The sequence below is a fragment of the Camelina sativa genome, chromosome 11 (assembly GCF_000633955.1).
Source record: "Camelina sativa cultivar DH55 chromosome 11, Cs, whole genome shotgun sequence".
In the NCBI taxonomy this organism is placed as follows: domain Eukaryota; kingdom Viridiplantae; phylum Streptophyta; class Magnoliopsida; order Brassicales; family Brassicaceae; genus Camelina; species Camelina sativa.
The window spans coordinates 16,907,047-16,913,046 of NC_025695.1; positions in this window are offsets into that span (position 1 = coordinate 16,907,047).

Below are 6,000 nucleotides of genomic sequence, written 5' to 3' on the forward strand. Positions count from 1 at the left end.
CCATACAAGACCAAAAGGATCACGAAAGACACACAACAAAGCAAGAAATTTATCACCAAATCAACCAATGTGGTCGACCCATACTAAAACTCCACATTTTTGGTTCTTCAGCGTTACATAATCAATGTGGGACGTTGATATCGATAAGACTAATCTATAAATAAATATCTACTAGGCGAGTGTCACGATTTTTAAAAACCGAGTTCGAATGAGAAAGACCGTATAAGTGGAACCATAAACCATTTAACTAATGAAAGACAAATTCATTTTTGTTAAACTCACTACAGGAAAAAAGGGTTTTCTTAGCATCGGATAAACGCTATTGAACGATACTAGAGCAGTGTAGAAAACGCTATCTCTACTCCCGTTATAGTAGGTATGACACTTTACATAATGGTTTCGGTGAATGCTATTATATATTTCGTTAATATAGCGATTTTTTTTCTGCAATCGTTAGTTATAAGATAGCGAATCTTTGTTGCTGTAAATATGATTAATTATAGCAGTTTGATTGCTTTTTCAATAGCAGTTGGAATATGTAATTAATTTTTAGTTGTGATAGCAATTTAGCTTGTGGACACACAACGTTTGTAGTAAACGTATGGTATAACGTTTTAATTTGTATGATTTGTAGCATGTATTTGTATTCGTAGAAACTTTGAGGTATAGGTATGTTGCGTATTTCTTACAATTAAGTATTTATACAGTATTCGTAGTTATATACATCATTTAATTTGGTATTTTGTGTATAGAGAGGAAGCAATTATACAATATTTCTATTAAAAGAATATGATATTTGCTAATATTAAAACTGGGTTTACATGTAATTAACACAATGTGTACATTTCAGCTGAAAATAAATTCAAAGAGATTTAGACTTCTGAATTTTGTCTTGGTTTGAAGCTTCACGTTTATGCTGCTGAATATTGGGTCTAAGGTTTGAAGCTTCACGTTTATCCTGCAAGGAACCACAAATTAAAATATACGCAGAACAACAAAGATAATCGAGTGATAATTCAAGAAGATAAGGAACAATACTCATTTGATATACCGTGATTGGTTGAAAATGTCTGTTTAACGAATGTGTGGATTTCGCCATGTCAGCAATCCGAATGAACCCTTGTCATTGGCTATTATTTCTGAAAAAATTAAAATGTGTTTTCTATGCTAATTTGGAATTTATTAAAAAATTCAAAATTATGTGTTAAACATTCTATGAGATTTCCTCATGAACCAAATTTTTTAAAAAATTTTAAAAAATTATTTGAAACTTTTTTTGTATAGTTTATTTGAAGGCATGTTTAGCCATAATGTTACTATGAGAAACATGTAATCTAATGTTCTTAATGTGTAAATAGTTTGTTCAAATACAATGTTCTTAGAATGAATTGAAGTAATGATTCGAATTGTTTTTCTATTATTCTTTAAAATTACATTATATTTACTATTAGCTACTATTTAAAACAAACATAATCCTAAACCCTTAAGGGTTGAAACCCTATCCTTACCCTAAACATACCCTAAACATAAGACTACCAATACCAGGAGGATTCATTGACACACAATTCCTAATATTCAAACAATATCCATCAGAGCCTCTGAACTTAGACAACCTCAGGCAAAACCTTCTTTTATCTTCCTTTGACATCCAATAAGCCGTTGGAGGTAAGTATGTTTTCTTGCCCCTTAATTGTGTATGCAAATGTCTTCGTATTCCCATATCTTCCAAATCTTTTCTTGCCTTCAAGCCATCTTTGGAATTAGCAGTTTACATCAGAGTGGACAATAAAGCATCATACACGTTTTTTTCCACATGCATGACATCAATGTTATGACGCACAGGCGTTCTCGACAGTGTTGTCAAACCATCCTTTTTTGCGCCTGTACGGATGTCCAGGCCTTAATCACTTCCTATTTTCCAAATACACATACTTACTACTAAACTTCAACCACCGACATGGTGTGTCCTTTCCACAAACGATACATGCTTGTTTCCCCTTAACCTTACATCCAACCAATGTCCCTAAGGCTGGATAGTCACTGATACTCCACAACAACAAATCTCTAAGTGTAATCTTTTCTTTCATAAAAGAGTCAAAAACTTCAATACCTTCTGTCTATAAATCTCTTAAATCCTCTATCAAAGGTGCTAGATATACATCAATGTTGTCACTTGGTGCAGTTGGACCAGGGATCAACATAGTCAACATGATGTTCTCGGCTTTCATACAGATGGTTGGAGGCATGTTGTAGTTAACTAACAAAACTGGCCATGTACTGTAATTTGTGTTATGCAAAGAGAAAGGGTTGACTCCATCTGTAGAAAGATCCAGTCAGAGGTTTCTAGGGTCAGCAGCAAATTCTGGCCAATTACTATTCACTTGTGCCCAGTTAATGGAGTCCACAGGTTGTCGCATTAAACCATCTTCACTACTATTGTTGAAATGCCAACGCAAATCCTCAGTCATTTGTTTTGATCTAAACATCCTCTTCAATCTATCCTTGATTGGAAAATACCTAAGCACTTTCCCTGGAATCTCCTTCATTTCCTCACCACTGTGTTTATCCATTTTCCATCTTGAAGCACTACATCTTGGGCAGCTTTCCATCTGATCATACTGATTTCGATAAACTATGCAGTCGTTTTTGTATGCTTGAATGACATAGTAACCAAACCCAAATATCTTCAAGAATTTTTTCACTTCGGCAGTGGACTTTGGAAGCACATTATCTTCTGGTAACATGTCTTTAACAGTAGTCAGTATCTGGTCAAAGAAGTTCTCAGATATAACACTCTTCACTTTGATTTGGTACAACACTGTTATCGCAGAAACCTTGTTGTACTTGTGACATGATGAGTAGTGTGGAGTTTTGGCTTCTTCTAACTTCTCCCTAAACTCAGAATCTTCTGGAATCCGACACTCCTCATTTGCCTTTTCATCATTAAATTCTGACTCAAAAAAAAGCTGTTTTCATCAAGTCATAAGCCTCTTCCTCTGAAGTTGGAACATCAACAGCCGTTTTGTCCCTCCTTTCCCCATGCTTGCTCCAAAATGGATTCCTCTTGTATTTCTCATCCATATCCCTGATCACTAGATGATCTAATACTGTCTGTATCAGCTGATGGCAAACATTTCTACAATCAACGCAGGGACAAAATATCTTTGTAGGATTACCCAACCTACTTGCAGCTCGAAATACAAATTTTCTTGCTTCCATCTCATACTCAAGGTTATTCCTGTATAAGGTAATTAAATTACACTATTTAGAATCACATTATAAATGAATCCATGTATCAAAATAACATATCAGAATCAGACACATACCTTGGAAGCCAGACCCATGCCTTGTCCATTTTACACCAATACTACCTAAGCTCCAACACCAATTATACGTACATTTGTGATAAAAACTTTAATGATCAGATACTCACATAAACCACATCAACAACAAAATGACAAACAAAAAAGCTAGAAATAATATCTTACACAAATAAAATCAAGGTACGACCGAACAAGAGCTTGAATCTAGTTTTTGCAAACATAACAAGACATGAATATCATTACAACAGTTTCAAGTACACATCAGATAATATCGATTAAACTCAGACAAACATCACTCAATATCAAATATTACCTTCGATTGAAGATTAACTTCAATCTTCCTGCAACAGTGAGAAACAACAAATGATTCAGATCACCAGTTTAACAAACATGAATTATAGTAAATCATTGCAAATTATCGAACACCCAAACATATATTTTACCTTCTGAGTCACTTTCGACCTCACCAGTTTGATTTGGATCAACAATGAAACTGAGGATCGAGATCTACAAGGATTGAGACTAACAGAGAATTAGAATGAGACTGAGAAGAAAGAGAGAAGAATTAAACTGAAAGATAAGAGAAACAAATTGGATCAAAATTGAAGAACACTTTGGAATTCAGAGATGGTTTCAGCGGAGAAAGAGAGAAGAGCGAGAGAAGTGGCAACGCAATTTCTTTACTTCTTTTCTGTGAAACCTAGTTTCTTTAATTTCTTTTCTTCTTTTTCTCTCTCTTTTTTTTATTTTTTTTATTTACTTAGTAAAATTTTGGGTGGCAACGCAATTTTCATTTTCTCGGTTTCCCTTACAATAGCGTTTTTATTTTTGACATTGCAATCGTAGAACCAAAATCTAGGCGCCACATCAAAATCCATTCGCGTGCATCCTAGGATAGCGTTTCAAATTATGGAAACACTATGTTAGTTTTTAAGAAAATCAACTATAGCACAACCAGAAAAATCCGCTATTAAATACTGCTATTGAAACCATCATTTCTTGTAGTGACTAAAATAGATTGTCTTACTTGAGGCTTTTAAATAGTCTATTCATGGGAAGTGTTTTTAGTCAAGTAAATACAGCACCTCCTCTGCCATCGATTTCACCGGATTTCGACTCTACTAAATCGCGTTACCCCAAGTTGTATGGATTGGCTATGAATCGGGCCTTGTCGATTCAATGATGAAAAAAAAATAGTCTATTCATTTAGTCTACTGAAACCCCAAAGAAAATCAATTCTCTCGTTAGTATATTTTATTCAAACATTAAAGGATACAAAACTGACGAAAACATTTTAAATCACTAGTTTTGGGAATTACAAAGTCCGCGATTTATTTGGTGATAAAACCTTAATAAATAGAAACCTGAAAAAAAAACTAATTCAATATGAAGCAGAAAAAAAAAAAGAAAAAAAAAGACAAGAAGTATGGAAAAAGTGTTGGGCAAACAAGTATTCGAGTTGGTTTTCGATTTTGAATCAACAAAGAAACAGAGAAGAATCAGGAGGTATTTGCTCACAAGATTATCACAAGATTAAAGATTATACATCACTTGTAAAGCTCCCACTTCACCAATGTTTGTCGATGCCGGAGGAGGTATTTGCTCAATCGAAAGGCACCCCGGGCAAGATTCAGATCCCTAAACCGTTATTTACAAATTTTACATGACTTAGATGAATCTCAATTTGAAAATTATGCAAAAAAAAAAAATGAATAGTTTTATACAACAAAAATTCTTCTATACGCGTCCGAGAGTTATACTAATTAAGATTGCGGTATTCACTAGAGAAATTTAATTATATAACCACGGTTTTTTGCTACGGAAAAGTTAATAACAAAAATTAACTACAAAAAGTTACGATATAATTTATTTTATTTACATTGTAATTTTTTAATAAAATATAATTTATGTGATTAATTTTTTTTAAAAAATTAGATAAACTATTATGCAATAAAATGATATGCTAAATATGATGACTTGAAAAAGACACTTATTTTGTAAGTTTTATATTGTTAATGATTGTAGATAAGTATCCATACTAGAAAAATGGTTAAATTTTATTTTATACAAAATTTTGTATATTTTCTATTTTAAAATAAAATTTAATATATTGTATTAGTTTATGTACGTGAAGTTATTTCAACAATGTATATTCTATCTCATGACTTGAATGTCATTATAAGACATAATTTTATGAATTTGGTTTTTAGAAAGCGAGTTATTATATTATAAGTAATTTAATATATTGTTATACTTTTTGTTTTAATATACTTGGTTTTTTGAAATTCTTTCATATTATATTGACATATTATTGACATTGCTAAAACAAACCAATTTAGAGTGTTTATAGTTTCTAACTTCAATATGAAGTTTCAATATTTTAAAAATATTTCAAAATAAATTATTTAAAGATTATTATATTATATAAAATTATAAAATTCAACAAAAACGTATGAAATTGAATTTAAATATTCAAATTTTGACCCATTACTCAGTAAATTTTTTAATTCAATAGATATAATTTTTAAAGAATAATATTAATAAAACTTGAATATTTTATAGATTGAATCATTTCTATTTGTTTTTAAAAATTCAACTTATGGTATATCCGGAAATAAAACTATTTTTTATTATAATAATTAATATGATAATTTATTTGTTTCACAAAATAGACTCA